Here is a 16,218-nt window from a genome sequence, read left to right on the forward strand (position 1 = left end):
GTGGTTTTTTTTCCCATTCCTTTTTCCTCACAGTGATGTGTAACTGGAGACTGATTTCACAGGGAGTGCTGATCTTGCCAACCATGTACTAACCCAGGGTTAGCTTGAACCTTGGCTTAGGAGAATGACTTGATGTGAGGGTGATTTGGAGCAGTGCTTTTTTTCCCCCCTGTTTTCAGGGCCTCCTCATGTCCCATTTTTTTCCATTCAGAAACTCTAAAGGGAAGAAACTTTAATTAGGATTTTTAAATTAAGTATCAAAGAGGACATTCACAGGCTGCAGCCTGATTCTGGCAGTTCATGTTTTAAGACATTACTGACTTGAGACCTGAAGTGTTCCCCATTTTCAGAATTTGGCTACATTAAAACCACAGAGTATGTCTGTAGATTTCCTCAGAAAATCATTAGGGACTTAATGAAGAATTAAGTACGTTGACTTGTTTTCCTTGAGCCTTGCTGGATAATCTGCAGATTTTCCTTTCAAAGCAAGAATACTCATTTTTTTTTCCTAAATATTTTCAGATGTTTGAGCTATGTGGTAAAACAAGGTCTGCAACAAACTTTTTTTTTCCATTTTGCAGGGCTTTTTTCAGTGTCAGTGCTGTTGCCTTCAGGTAGAAGAATGTCAGACAAGACTGATGCTTAACGTCAAAAGCCAGCTGGGGAAACCCACTACCTCCTCTTGTAGGGAAAAGAGACAGGGACATCCAGATCAGAATACAAGCAAATTAGAGAACTTGCATTTCCCCTCCTCTTCCAGGTGACTTTTAATATGAAATATTTTTATGGTAGTAATCTGTTGTTTCAGGCCACTGTCCATGTGTGTGGGCCTGGAGAGGACAAAACCTGAGCCTTCAGAAGAAATTCTGTAGTCCATGGTAACCCAATTATGTGATGTGGCACATGCAGAGTGAAGAAAATGGGAGAAGACTTTGTTTCTATACCTGCTGCATTTCTCACTTTAGAACTGAACATCCAGTTTATTAAGAAATTGTGGTGATATACTAATATTATTTCCTACTGTTGTGCAAAGCAGAAATTTGGTCTCCTGAATTTTAATGATATGCTTTTTGTGACTGCTTTTGTGTTTAATATTGCAAGGTAAAAGCATCTGGAGGCAATAGAAGAAGGTGCTTTAAATAAAGGCAATTGCAAATGAAAGGCTCCTTACATGAGGCATAGCTTTTGCTGTGCCATCTGGATCATCCGGTGTGAGCCTGTCCCAGGGGTGGCTGGTCTTGCCCCCTAGCCGTGGTGGGGCTCTGAGCTTTGAGGATGCAGAGTACACCCAGTGTGTTGAATGTGTCTAGCTATGCAAACCTATCTCTGTCACTGAAGGCTTCTGTGACATTCTGACTCATGCTGCAGGGGCAGCTCATAAAGCAAAGGCAACTTTTTGAGGCAGTTACCCTTCAGAGTAAAACCGCACTTGAAGAAACTGCGTCCTGCCCACTGATGAGCTCAGTAGTCTTACGCCAGCACTTCACTTTGCAAGTGAATAGAATGAATCATAAATCCTGGAATGATTTGGATTGGAAGGACCTTAAAGATCATCTAGGGACACCTTCCACTAGACCAGGTTGCTCACACCCCATCCAACGTGGCCTTGGACACTTCCAGAGATCTGGACACATCCAGTTTCTCTGGGCAACCCGTTCCAGTGTCTCACCACCCTTACAGTGAAGAATTTCTTCCTAGTATCTAACCTAAATCTACGCTCTCTTAGTTTAAAGCCATTTCCCTTGTCCTGTTACTCAAGGCTTTGTAAAAAGTCCCTCTTCAACTTTCTCCTTGGCTCCTTTTAGGTACTGGAAAGCTGCTGTAAGGTCTTCCCAGAGCCTTCTCCAGGCTAACAGGACCAACTCTCTCAGCCCATCGTCACAGGAAAGGTTCTTCAGCTCCCGGTCATCATCATGGCCCTCCTCTGGACTCACTCAAACAGCTCCACTTCCCTTTTGTGTTGGGCTGCACAGTACTGCAGGTGGGGACTCAGGAGAACAGAGTAGAGGGGCAGGATCATCTCCTTTGACCTGCTGGTCATGTTTCTTTTGATGCAGCCCAGCATACAGTTGTATTCTGGGCTGTGATCACACACTGCTGGCTCATGTTGAGCTTTCCATCCACCAACACACCCAAGTTCTTCTCCTCAGGGCTGCTCTCAGACCATTTTCCACCCAGCCTGTAGCTGTGCTTGGGATTGCCCCGACCCAGGTGCAGGACTTTGCACTTGACCATAACTCTTTGAGTGGGATCATCCAGCTAATTCCTTATCCACTGAGTTATCCATCCATCAAATCCATGCCTCTCCAGTTTAGAGACAAGGATGTCATGTGGAACAGTGCCAAATGCTTTGTACAAATCCAGGTAGACGACATAATTTTCTTTCCTCATCCACCAAAACTGTAATCCTGTCTTAGAAGGCCACCAAATTTGTCAGGCATGATTTTCCTTAGTGAAGCCATGCTGGCTGTCACCAACCACCTCCTCCTGATCTATATGCTTTAGCATAGTTTCTAGGATGATCTGTTCCATCATCTTGCAAGGCACAGAGATGACAGAACCCATCAGGAGACAAACTACCCAGCCCACTTGTCACAGTTTACTTGTTGCAATCAAGGTTTCACAGTTTGTGAACTACTACTCGGTGATTCATCCTCCTCTTTGTAGGTGGGTGATGTTCCTATTGCTAGATCGGGTATTTCCTTGCCTTCAACACAAATGCTGTGCAGAAATACCTCTTTCTCATGGCTCCTTTTTTCTGCAGATTCCTGGCACATGGAAGCTGGGAGTTTCAATGACTCCAGCTACACCACCACAGGCCACAGAGGATGACAGCAAACAGCATGGCAGTGTGCTGTGTATGCTATCTCATTTTGCTTTCTAAAGGTTCATGGATCTCCTGCTCTAGCTTGCACATGCACCCCATGCACAGGGTATGTCTTCATCTTTCCTGCTTTGTCAGGAAAAAACTCAGCAAGGCTGCTACATACAGGTCAGCCAGAAGCTTCAGAAATGTGTCAGCAAGCCTAGGTGGCTGACCAACACAATGGTAGGCCATTTTTACATGTAATGCTGGCTTTGCCACTGGCTGCACATGACAGTTGGTGCACTGGTACTATTTGAATGGAGATGAAGTTCTGTGTAACTGGGGTGACTCATAGGCTGCAGGAGCTGTGCAAGCTCCAGCAGTGTCTTGCAGGACAAGCTTGTATTTTGAGCAACTCAGATGTTAACTTGTTCCTGTTTTATTCTAAGCTGTCAAAATCAGTGCTGCTGGGTGATCATGCAGATATCAGAGAGTAGGTGGCTTAACCTTATTCTCCTATTTTGAAGCAAACCAGTGCCTGAATTCTCACTCTGGTGTAAGTCTCAATTCTGTGTATTCAGAATAAATCCTTAGTGGCCTTAGGAGTTTATGTACTATTGGCTTCTTACACATCCACTTAAAAAACTTATATCCAGTGTCCGCATTTGCAACTGGACAGCATGTGGGATCCAGCCAGGGTAAAAATCTCCACATATGAATTATAAATGGACCCTGTGTGTGCCCTGTGGTGGATGCTTCTATCAGCTCTTTAGCTGAAATAACATGCAGCCACTTAAATACTTGGATTTTGCACAACACCTGGAATGGCAAAGAAACCAAAACCAAATAATGTTATTATACAATACATAAATCCAAGGTACACCCATATCTTGGGCAATATAAGTGTTTATATACACTCACACACATGTCTGTGTATCTAAATGGTTAATCCTTGAGGTGGAGCTGCTACTATGTGTACCATGATGCGTGATAAACTTTCTGGACTGAGGTGGAAGAAACTGGTCTTTTCTTTGCAAAATAAAAACATAATGATTGAAACTTAGGTTTTTGCATTGCTTCCCTTAAGATGAAGTGTGCTATTTTTGGATATTGTTTGTATTGATGTGTTTTTTCTCCGTAACAGCATATAAAATTCTGGCATAGCCATGTTTCAGGTTTTCATGGGAAATAAGGAGTTAGCGTCCTGGTTTCAGCTGTAATGGTTATTTTTCTTCCTAGTAGCTGGTACAGCTAGATGCCCATCTCTGCAACTCCAGACTTAAAAAAAAAAAAAAAATTAGTGCTGTAATGACCATCATCAGAGAATAAAGCTGTGGAAAGCCAGCAGCAATGGGAGTCTCCTGGTACTGTCCTTACATCACCATTGACTGAATCCGACTTCCCTTCAATCATCATCCCAGCAAAGAATGAACTGTGATGAAACCAGATGAGCTCAGCAGCGATGTCAGCAGGCAACAATCCAATACCATACACCATCTCTCCTGCCCTGAAGGACTGTTAGGACTGATGAAGCCCAATACCACATTGAATGAACTCAACAAATTTTATAGGAATGGTGCATAGACTAAGGAATGATACCTGTCTGTATATATGTGTGTGTGATGTGTGTGTCTATATCAAGAGACAAAAAAAAAGTGATGGTATATTGAAAAATGTGGGATCTGAGCATGACATGAATACTATGGGATAAGGGGTGGATACTGTCCTGGGTTTGGCTGTAACAGTTATTTTTCATCCTTGTAGCTGGTACAGTGCTGTGTTTTGGATTTAGTTTGGAAACAGTGCTGATAACACACTAATTGTTTCAGTTGTTGCTGAGCAGCATTTACCCCGACCAAGGACTTTTCAGTCTCATGCTCTGCCAGCAAGGAGGGGCACAAGAAGCCAGGAAGAAGCAAAGACGGGACACTTGACCCAAAGTAGCCAAAGGGGTATTCCATACCACAGCACGTCATGCCCAGTATATAAATGTGGGGAGTTTCCTGGAAGGGACCCATCACTGCTCAGGTTGGGCTGGGTATTGGTCAGTGCCTGGTGAGCAATTGTACTGTGCATCACTTGTGTTTTCTGAGCTTTCATTTTTTCTCTTGTTGCTTCTTATTATCATTATTGTTTTTGTTGGTATTCTTTCTATTATAGCTATATTTTATTTTATTTTAGTTATTGGACTGCTCTTAGCTCAACCCATGAGGTTTACATTCTTTTGATTCTCCTCCCCATCACATCCCTGGGGAGGTGGGGAAGAAGAGGGTGAGTGAGCAGCTGCATGGTTCGGAGTTACCAGTTGGGTTTAAACCACAACAGTTAGCAAATACACAACTTCAGCTCCACCAAATCAGTCAATATGGTATTGAAAAGGTAATGGTGCCACCCTCTTTCACTCCCACCACCTCCTCAAGACCACAAGCTATAAAAATGAAATTGCTAAGAAGCAATTTTTAATTGGCTATTACTTTGGTGTCAGTAGGCAACCTCATTTAGCAGAAAATAAGGCACCAACTGCTCACTGATATTCTGGTTACTTTAAGCAAACCAGTTGTTTTACATTCCCACTGTATTTTTTTTTTATTTTGAGATATTTTCTTGTGATTAGAGACTTCCTTTTTGCAGTATTTGACATGCCTTCATTTCTGGCAGGGCTTAATTCCCAACAAAAACATGGCTTGCTAACAGCTTATAGCCCTGGAATGGAAAAAAGTGTTTCTCAGATGGAAAAATATTTGCTCAGCATGACCTTAGCTTTAGGCAAGCAGAGCAAACAGAGAAATGATACAAAAGCATTGGAAGCATATGATCATCCATCTCCCTTGACAATTTGCTAGAACTGAGTAAGAAAGGACTTGCTCCTTACAGAAAATAAGATACATTGGGTATTTGAAAAGGCAGAGTGTATGTGCTACTGCTTATGAGAGCAAACTGTTCTGTGCATAAAAAGACAGGATGCCAAGGATGTCTTGACTAGTAAAATCCAGACAGCCAAAATCTCTTCTGGAACTCTGTGGTGACATATGTAGAATGAAAGTAAAAATATCTCTGCTGGTTTGGAAATGCACATACAATGTCTAGTTTCTATTTCATAATATGGGTTTACATTTGTGGCAAATGGATTTCATCACTTGCTGCTGAAGAGATCTTCCTAACAGACATGCTTTTCCCCCTTATTAGCTCAGGTTAAGTCTTCCTCTTAAATATAGATCACTCTACACCTAAATAGGTATTTTCTTATTACTTTCTATGCCTTGATTCATGACACCGAGGATGTGTACAGTGGTTCCCAACGTAATGTCAAGGGCTGCAGTGGACTTCATTTTCACTGCTGGCTTTGGATGAGCTCTTATGGTATTTTACTATGAGGGGTCTAGGGATTATAGCTGATATTTGGACATCTGGTATCTTGTGAGACTGGGTTTGCAGGTGAGTGCTACCATTAACCTGTGTAAAGTTTCTCTTGTGATGGCAAATTATGTAGATTTATACTCTGAGTTCCCCAGATATAGGATTTTGTGATGAGAAAAGAAGAATGGTGGTACAAGGTCCTCTCAAGAAAGGCACTAATAGCTTAAGCTCTCTGTTCTCTTCCTTTCCCCTACTCTCTCTAAAACTTCCACATGTGACACAGAAATGTTTTTTTGCACCCTTACAATATACCCTTTCTATCTGTCAAAGAAAACTGTGGCTGGCACAGTCCTCCATCCTGGCTCTTTGCTACAGTCTTGCTGCCTTTTGGAACTGAGTCTGGATGTTGTGGCAGTAAAACTCAGAGCTGGCAAAGCAGTAAAAAGAGACTATTGCATCAGCAATGGACTTAATCCACGGAAAACATCTAAGGGTTATGAGTGATCTAGAATTAATATGTACATACTAATAGCAGTTACTTTTTTCTTCTGGGAGTGATTACTGGAAAATGGTGGTGTTGCTAACTAGTTGGTCTCCCATCTCTGAAATATTTGCATTCCTTTACCTTGCTTATTGTTTTATGAGGATATTTTTCCTGCCTTTATTTGTAAACAAGGCAGCAGATGCCAGGACCTAAAAGCTATTAGAGATCTAATCCAAAAGCCATGAAAATCAGTGATTATCTTACCTATGAGATCAACTAACTAATAATAAAATAGGGATTATTTTAAGACCCGCAACAGAGATTGACTACCTCTTCTACAACAGTAATCCTAGCTATTCTTTTTATTGGTATGGACTGGGTAGTTGATCCTTTGCTTTGCCTCTCCTGCCAAAGTGTTTCGGAATGGTAACAGTACGTAATTTTTAATGAGAAATTGTGGATTTTGAGTGAAAGAAGTTTTACACGAACAGCTGGCCCCCCAGTTAATTTTGATGTTTCTTTTTGAGGGAAAAAAAGAAACATCTGAAAAATTGGTTTGTCAGTTCTGCTGCATTCAGCCACTGTCCTTTGCCTGTCCCACCTGCCTGTGTGCCTCTGGTGTTCCTGATGCACAGTGATGCCTCTGCAGCTGGTATGGTAACTCGCTGTCACACTAGAAATCTAGTATCCTCTGAATGTCTCCCTTACACCTCTCCTTATAGAGATGGTGAATTCTGATTTGATCTATTCAAGTCTCTCCAAAAGGAGATCTGGTGAAACAGCCATACATACATTTCTTTGTTTCTTTTGTTTTGTTTTGGTATTTTAATTGGACACAAAATAGCCTAAGTAAATGTTTTAAAAACACCTCTTTTGTAGGGCTAAAACTGGGGTCTGCAAGGTTTTCTTGGGAGGGCAACAGCCTTTTCTGGTTGTCAACACATCTGCCTGATGATGGAGAAATTAGTAACTGAGAGCTGCTGAGAGGGAGAGAGACACCATGTCTCACAGATGTTATTTGTATTGGCCAAGTTGCAACATCTAATCTGGATCTAGGGTGAATTATGAAACTGTCTTGTTACAGAAAATGTCAAAATATTTTCCATAAGAGACCAAATTTTGCTATATTACTGCTCTTCCCTCTTCAAGAAACAGCTTTTTAGCAAGTTTGGTTATCAAAATGCTAAAAATTAAGCTGGCTAAAAGAGAATCTCCTGTGTTATGTTTCCACTGGTCAACATGAGTGTCAGCAAGCTGTGGGCATTTAATCTGTGAGTGAGGTTAGCTGTCTTTACAAGCCTTTAACTGTGGAAATCCCCACTGCAACCGGACCTTTGCATTTGGTGGGAAGCGAGTTGGCTCTGTTTCTCCTTCTGTGCTGCCCCAAATCCGTCCTACCATTACCCTGAGCAGCAATTTACCTTAGGAGGTGTTTTTCTCCACCAGGCTGGCTGCTCTTATGTGACCGTGCAGAGTTCACTGCAAAGCCTCAGTGTTGACGTTAGGAATATGATAACCCTTATCCAGCCACAGACATTTTCAGAAGTACTGACTGCTGGCCTGAGTTACCTGAAGCTGTTACTAATTGTTCAGTGATGACGCAAATGCCAGGGTCCAATTTCAGCTCTACTGCTGGCTTCCAGGCAGGAATGACCTGCTTGGCTGTTATTGCTCTCCATATCCTGGTGGCAGGCAGGCCTGCAAATTCCCCAGGTGCCACACTCCTCCTTATTGAAAGGTGCACTTAATTTCTTTTGGAGTAAAATTGTGTTTCCTGTGGCCTTTGCTCTGATTTAAACCTGTGGGTTTTTTTTCCCCACCCATGTTATACGTAGAAACTGTTCTCGGTGCCTGTCTGAGCATCACTTCACTCTTGTTATTATCCAAAACTGTTAAAATCATATTAAATGTCTTAAAGACTCTTCTTTTCATCCAGGTACCTGGCCTAACTCTCCTGTATCAGGCATATCACATGGGATTGTTTCACCATGACTTGTACACTCCTCCACTGAATTGGAATTGTTCTCTGCACCACTGGCAACTCCTGGGGAAAACTGCTGTAATAGCTGCTCGATTGCACTTGAAGCAGTTTTACATGTTTTTATAAGTGTTTTCACTTCTGATTTGCCCATTTATCACAAATTACATTTGATGCTAATGCGATGGTCAAAGCAGAAGGTATATCCTAGAAGTCAGTGGTGGGAAGTGCTAGACCACAGCCTTGGCCTCCTACCCAGCCTGATTCTGCGATGTGGAGTGAGTCAGCAGCTGTGCCTCAGTTTCCTTATATAATATGGGATAGTAATGGATGAATTGCAAAACTTACAGAGTCTGCAAGCCTGGTATCATCCACCACACAATTCTTGTGATTAGTGGGAGAGAAGAGAGGTGGGAGAGAAGAGAGGCAGAAACACAGAGCAGAGGAAGCTGAGGTCCCCTGGGAATACACCAGTCACACCAGCGTTGCAACTTCAGCTGCAGTCAGCTTGCTTGGGGTCAGTCCTGAGGGGCAGGTGCATGGGCAGCTGGGCAAAGGGGCCTTGGGTGAGAGGCTGAGGCTGGGTGAAATACCCTGAACAACTGTGATGGATGTTTTCTGTACACAACCCTGAGAACAGTCTCTGTATGGCTTTGTCACCTGTATGGTTATTCAGTTCTGTCTAAGCTCTTTGCAAAACAAGTGAAGTGGATGGAAAAGAGGACAAAAAAAAAGCTCCTTCTTTTTAATCGTAGCATTTCAAAATAATATAAAACTATCCTCAGTGGCCAAACCACAGAAATTGCCATGCAGATCCAAGAGCAGGTGTGCCTCCTGAAGCTACTGGAACAGCATCAGAAACCTGCTGGATCACCAGTAGAAAATGTCCTCTTAATTCTGGGTCAAATTCTGCTCCAAATGTGGTTGAGAGCAAACCTCCTGTTTACTTTAATGCTTGCTAGCTTTCATCTGTTGTTTTGGAATAAACTGAGATCAGTCGTGAGAAGTGCAAAGTATGTCTGTTGGGGCAGAAGGAAGCCAGCAATGTGCTGGGAGAGATTGGGCATGAATCAGTTTTTATGTCCAGGTCCTTGGGATAAGATCTTTCAGTAGCACAGCATGGCAAAGGATACTCCTGGTAGTTCACCATGAACCTGAGGTTATGGTTTTCCTTTTCACGTCACATTTTCCTTAATTTCATCCACAGCTCGCCGTGGATGGCTGAAACCCAATGTCTGTGTAACACTCAGGTGTGATCCAGTGCAGTAGGTGATTTCCATGGGGTATTGTGTTCATCACTCCTACCAAACCAGTGGCTTTTGGGAACCATCCCTGTGCCTGCTGTTGTGAGTATGACCTACTTTACAAAACAGCTCTGTGCCTGGCAGCAGGTTTTGAGCTGTCCCCCTGCATTGCAGGTGTCTCTCAGACATGCATGGGTAGCTGCTCGTGCTTAGCTGGCTTCATGGAGCTCCATGGAATATAAGCTCTGCTTCAAAAATATCTACTTTCTTCAGCTTGAGACGTGCAGAATTTCAGTTATTTTTTGTGCCATGGAATTCATCCCATCCCTTCAAGAACAGCAGGTTGGCTGCATACACTCTTATATTGTGGTAGAAACAGGGAGAGAATGCTTGTGAGTTGTGTGCATAGGCTATTACAGGTTGTATTTCTTAATTCAATTTCCTAATCATACAGCCAGTCCAGTTTCTAGGTCAGTGTGGATATGAGGTGGTAAGTCATGATTAACACAAATGTCCAAACAGATTTAGATCATTCACCATTGGTCTCTCTGTATCCATCGCAAACTTCAGATGTAACTGTCCTATTATTCAGTGGGACAACTCCTTTCCCACTCACTCTCCCCCCTGCTGTTTCCCAAACCATTCCCTCTCACTTAATGCCTTCCAAAACATTTAAGACTTGATATTCTGGAGTGCTGAGCACCCTGGCCCTCATTCAGTAGAACACTTAAACATAGGAATAATTTCATTTGATGTCAATGTAATTATTTGCATGCTTTAGTTGCTTTGGAGTGAATTGTTCCATATTCAATAGGGTGGAGCCCAAGTCCTTTCCTGGCTGTGCTGCTCAAGTTTGCTAAACAGGGAGGAAAGCTAAAGCAGCTCTTTTCAGTGCTTGTGCTGCTGAAGAACAAAAGGAAGCAGCACCTAGAAAGGGTATTTCTGGGAAGGATGGGGTTGTGGTTCACTAATGTTGTGTTGTTCTCATTGTATTCTTATCAGAGCCTGTAATATTATTTTTATCAGCTTGAAAGATGATTCTTTTATACCAGGGCAGCTGTAAGCCTCCTAAGGCCCTTCATTTTATTTAACTCTCTGCTGCACTTCTCTGCCTCTCTTCCATCAGCATTTGCCCTTTGATATGAAAGCTCAGAGTAGACTGACATTTAAGCATATAACACTGGGTTGGAGGTGTTTCACAGTGTAAAATCCCTGGATGTGTGATTTAGACCACTGTCTCTCAGTTCCCAAGTAAAAGTATGGCTCAAATAGGGCTCCAGTGCCTGTTTTAGGAGATTTAGCCCAGTGATGCTCATTCCTGTCAGCTCAGACTGGTGGTAGAACATAATGGTGTGTAGCTGGGATTTTATCTGTGCTACCTCAGTCTGCTAGTTTGTGGTCAGGGATGAGCTGAGCAGTTCTTTAGGACAGAAACATTCTTCTATTATGTGAGGAGTGCAGAGTAAGACAGGAACTCCAGGAAATAGGTAATAATAATAATAACAATAATAATTATTATTATTATTCTGTTATATCTTCTGTATCAAAGTGCCCAACTTGGCCAGTATGCACATACTTGTAGTTTGGTATTCTAATTTGGAAGCTTCAGCAGACTTCCTGCCCACTCCTTATCAGAGGAGAGGGGAGAGATGATAGGATGGCATCAGCAGATGCTCCATGCCTCTTGTGAAGTCTGTCTGTGTTGCCAGGAGGTTACCTTTGGTGTTAATAATTCAAGGGTTTCTATAGGATAGCTCTTGCTGTGCCTGTTTGTGTAAGAGGCACAGTATATCATCCCAAAGGTAAGACCATAGCCTCAGAGCTGCCACACAGGAATTTGTGCTGCAAGGGAGGTCCAAAGTGGTCCCCACATAAAATGCTTGTCTCAAGCACAAAAGAGCAGCTACATCTGCACCACCCACTGGTGCAGCTCAGGAGCATGTCCTCTTGGCAGCCACCTCTTGTCTTGCTCGAGTGCGGTTTGTTGGTGAGCACAGCCCTAGCCCCCGGGGTAGGCAGGGGCACCCAGGGAAGTCATGGGCAGCACGTGTGTGGGGGCTACCACCCAGGGTAGGGTGGATGGGTCTCAGTTCTCTCGGCTAGGGAGAGAAAGGTTAGCTGCAGGGGAGCAAGCCGTACTGTCACACTTGGCCTCCAGACCTGGCCCCTTTTGTTTCCTGACTTACCAACAGCCAAAGAGACCAGCATATAGTCATTCATATTTGCAGTGTAAATGTGGCCCAGTTGTGTGAATGCTTGATGGTTTTTATTTTATCACAGTTTTATTTTATCACAACTTACACTCTTCTATTCTCTTTCCTACAAAGAGCTGGTGAATGGGGATTTGTCTGGTTTTGCCAGTGCCGCAGAGGTGTCAAGGGTGGCTGTGCACTGTGTGAATACTCAGGCACTCAGCACATACCCATCTCCACATGCCATGGCAGCCACAGAGGGTGCGAAACGTCTCTGCCAGCAGCAAAATGCACTTGTGCTTCTTCCCTGTCACTCTGTTTTATTGTGTTGTAACAAGCAAAAGAGCAGAAAAAATGCCATGGTGAAATGGCTGGCTGGAAAAAGCATAGGAAACACCAGTAAACAACTGAAGGGAGTTGTCTGGAAGCAATCCATTGTGTTCGTGTTTGGCATTTTCAGCAGAGATGTAAAAACTGGAGCTTATTCCACATTGGAGACAGGAAATAAGGGAAGTGAATGCAAAGCATGTGTGTGTAAGGGACCAGGCTAAAGGTCTGCCTGGCTCCCGGTCCTGCCCCTGTCCTGCAGTAGTGGCTGTGGGATGAGGATGACAAGATCAAACTTTCCCCTCCATCGGCACACAGCTTGAGGGGAGCAGCCTGCACCCCACCATCCTCCTGCTGCTGTGGCCAAGCTCTGGTGCAGAGCATCCCAGTGGAGTGTGCATGGAGCACGATAGTATCCCAAGCGCACATAGCATCTATCCCAGTGCTGCCCTGAGCGCAAGCAGGTGGCCAGGCATAGGCATGTCTCTTTTGGCTGGGGTCAGCATGTAGCTAGCCCATGTAGCAAGGCCCTGCCTGCATTTTTGGAAGTGCTTTGAGACTGTTTCTCCCGAGGGCTGTTGCTGCCTGGGCGCAGTGCAGGCAATAAAACGCAGCAGCAGCAGTGCCGGTGCGTCCCTCACACCATGCTTCCCTCTCCTCTAGTTGTGCTGCAGCTGCTGGGCAATGCACCCTGCATTTAAGTTGCTCCCTGTTTTTTGCTTGGTTTTGGCAATTTATAACTTCACTGTCCTCCACTGAGGAAATATGCCCAATGGGTCCTCTCTGCCTTGTTCTCCCCACAAGGGACACTGTCTGCAGATGGTTAAAAACATGGCTCTGCCAGCTTCTGTAGTTTGACTCATGGTTCACAGTGGCTGCACTAAGCTGGTTTTGCTCAACTTTGCTCCCTTGCACCCTGCAGCCCCTGGTTTCAGCTGCCGAGGAGCCTGCACTGACTTCCCAGCTACCTGCCCTGCCTGTGCCTTTCTAAAGGGAACTGCATTGGCCCGTGGGGTTGTGGTGGAAACAGGTGGGGTTGTGGCTGGAAAACTCCCCTTGCTAAGGCACCTGAAGGGAAACCGCCCAGATGTTGGGTTTTTGGTTTTGTTGTTCTTTTTTTCCCTTAAAGTCCTGAATTTACAAGCTAGCCTTGTGGGGATTCTTTTCAACTGGTATGGGAAAGGTCTAAGTGGGAAAGATGGAAAAGGCTGGCCCCTAATTTCTGAGCACTTAAAGCTGGTGAACTTGGCCACAGGACTGTGTTATTCACCATGATTTAATTTCCCTCTCCTGCTGTTGATCTCTGCTCTGCAAAAGCATGGGCCTGAGATTCTGATCTGTTTGGGAAAAGCTGGTTCCTCCAGAAAACTGTTTTGGTGTTGACTTCTAGGAGGCTTGGGGCCAAGCTTTTAAGGTAGCTTGCATAGATTTTTAAAAGAACCTTAAGTCTAATCTAGAAATTATATTGCAGAGTGGTATTATTCAAAAGGAATGACAAAATACTGCAAAAATACCCTGTACTTCTTCAATCTCTAACCCTAACCTGAAACCTCCTCTCTTCTTGGAGTTTTGCTAGGACTATGGTACCAGCTGTTCCAAGTTGTATCATTTAGACATCACAACTTCAGACTGACAACTTCTCTTGCAAAAAGTAAATAGAAAGGAGCTTGTGATGTGTACCTGGCTTATGTGCTGTAGCTGTGAGCTGTAATGTCAGCAGTGGTTTATGCAGATATTTAGATTTGTGTGAGTTTCATAATCGCATTTGAAGCCTCTGAGCTGCTGGAGCACTGCCTGGTTGCTGTAAGGGGCTGGGGCCCTCAGCATTTTGCAGGGTGGAGCTCATCATCTTGCTTGAAAGCAGTTCCTCATGAATGCTGTACCTGAGAGCAGTGGCAGTGGCACTTCTCACTGCTTGTACCCAGAGAAATAAAGGAAAGTGGGGCTAGTGGGAGTTTCAGAAGCCTCTAATTCACCAGACAAGCATAAATATCTTCTAGGGATTGCCCTGAGGTGTGGTTTGAAAAAGCAGCCAGGTTAAAGTGGCTTTGCTAAGTTTGTTCCCATGAATATGATTTTCCCCAGGCACACTTTTTACATATACCTGTTAGATAAAAGCTACCAGAGAATAAAAGAAAAACAACACACAACCCTCTTAATTAAAGATATCAGGGGAAGGAGCCTCCTCATACAAACAAAAAAAGAGGTGAGGTTGTTCCAGTTTAAAAAGCCCTGAGAAATAAAGCTGCCCGTGATTGCTATGGTGGTCCACCCTAGTTCTTGTATGGAAGCTAGGCTCAGTGAGTGCTGGTGGCTGGCGTGCTTATAGGTGTGTGCATGACCTTCTTGTCTCCACCCCAGACCACCCTCTATTGCCTGGTGATGGCAACATCAGAAAACCCAGCTTAAAATCTATTCTTGTCAGTTTGATTTCTGGGGCTGGTTCCCCTGGGTGTAGCCTGCCGGCAGTCTTGTAGCTCCCTACCTAGGTTATCTGCCTACCTGTCCAGCCCATGCTGGGATCCCACTGTTCCCAAACTCCCTTGAGCTTTCTGAAATGCATCATGTGTTTTAGAGGATGGGCTCCTTCCATGCCAGTGATGAAAGAATGGGTTTGTCCTTTTACATAGGTATGATCCCATGTCTGTTGGGGGTGGGCTGTCTAACTCCTCTCTGCAGAGGTGTGACCCCTGGTGAGAGATGCAGTGATTTTTACATGGCTGTTCCCAGCTGGCCCATCATGTGTTATAGAAACAATCCCACAGTCCTCAGGACTGGGGAGCAGTAAGTAAGTTACGTTGTCCACATTGCTGAGACCATAATGTGAAAGAAATGGAAACAGCAAATTGTGTAGATAGAAAAGCCAACTTTGTACCAGTTAATGAAATTATGCTGATGACTTGTTTTGATGTAAACTCTCTCATGAACAAGTCTGTGATCTTGTATTTGAAAGCCAGAAAACTTCTGTTATTGAAGATCTTGAAGAAGCAAAAGCTTTTGCTGGTGTGTGATGAGTGTGGATCCATGAGACAGGTCTTTCAAAATATGTTGGTTTGGGACATTGTGGAGGAAGGGAAAAGATGGAAAGGATGTGCAGGGTGCCTTTACCAGTGGGGGCTGCTGAGCATTGGTTCCAAAAAGCCCATCTGGCTTGATGGATGTGTACATGTGGCCTAATGGGAAGGGGGAAGGGGTTTTACTATCCTGTTTGCCCTGTCACAGTTTGTGCTCACACACAAATGAACTAAATTTACACCTATGTGTTTTGGGAGCTCAGTGATGTACTGGTATGAACAAAAGCAGTCGTCTGGTGCCCTGGTGGCAGTGGACCTGACTGAAATGATTGAGAAAAAACAGAGCTACAAGAGCTGTGTGTGATATTTGGAAGATAGTCCAGATCTAGCAAACCCTTGTGAGAGCAACAGCAAAAGCTTATCTTGCTCTTCTATCAGTCTACTGCTCATGGGAACCCATGCAGTGAAGTATTTATTCAAAAGGCTAGTTGTGTAGGTGGCCGAGTGTGTTATCGCAGAAACAAAATATTAGTCATGAGAGCGTGCTCACCAGACATGCCTTCTGCATTCACCTTCTCATGCAGCAGCTAGCTTTATCTCCTGGCAGGGCACGGGCCCTTGCCAGCTTGGCATGGGAGCGTGGCAGGATGGGACTTGATATGAGGAGTCTGGAAGGGAACGCTGCTCTGCCAGCACTGAGCACTTTGGCTGCATTTCCATGGTTAATTCATGTTTTAGTTAATGCGGCATATGTGAAGACACAGCTAACAAATGTTTGTGGCGTTGTTTTGTAAATCGTTATCTTGCTTTCAGTTC

Source organism: Melopsittacus undulatus, chromosome 2 (assembly GCF_012275295.1).
Source record: "Melopsittacus undulatus isolate bMelUnd1 chromosome 2, bMelUnd1.mat.Z, whole genome shotgun sequence".
NCBI classification, from domain to species: domain Eukaryota; kingdom Metazoa; phylum Chordata; class Aves; order Psittaciformes; family Psittaculidae; genus Melopsittacus; species Melopsittacus undulatus.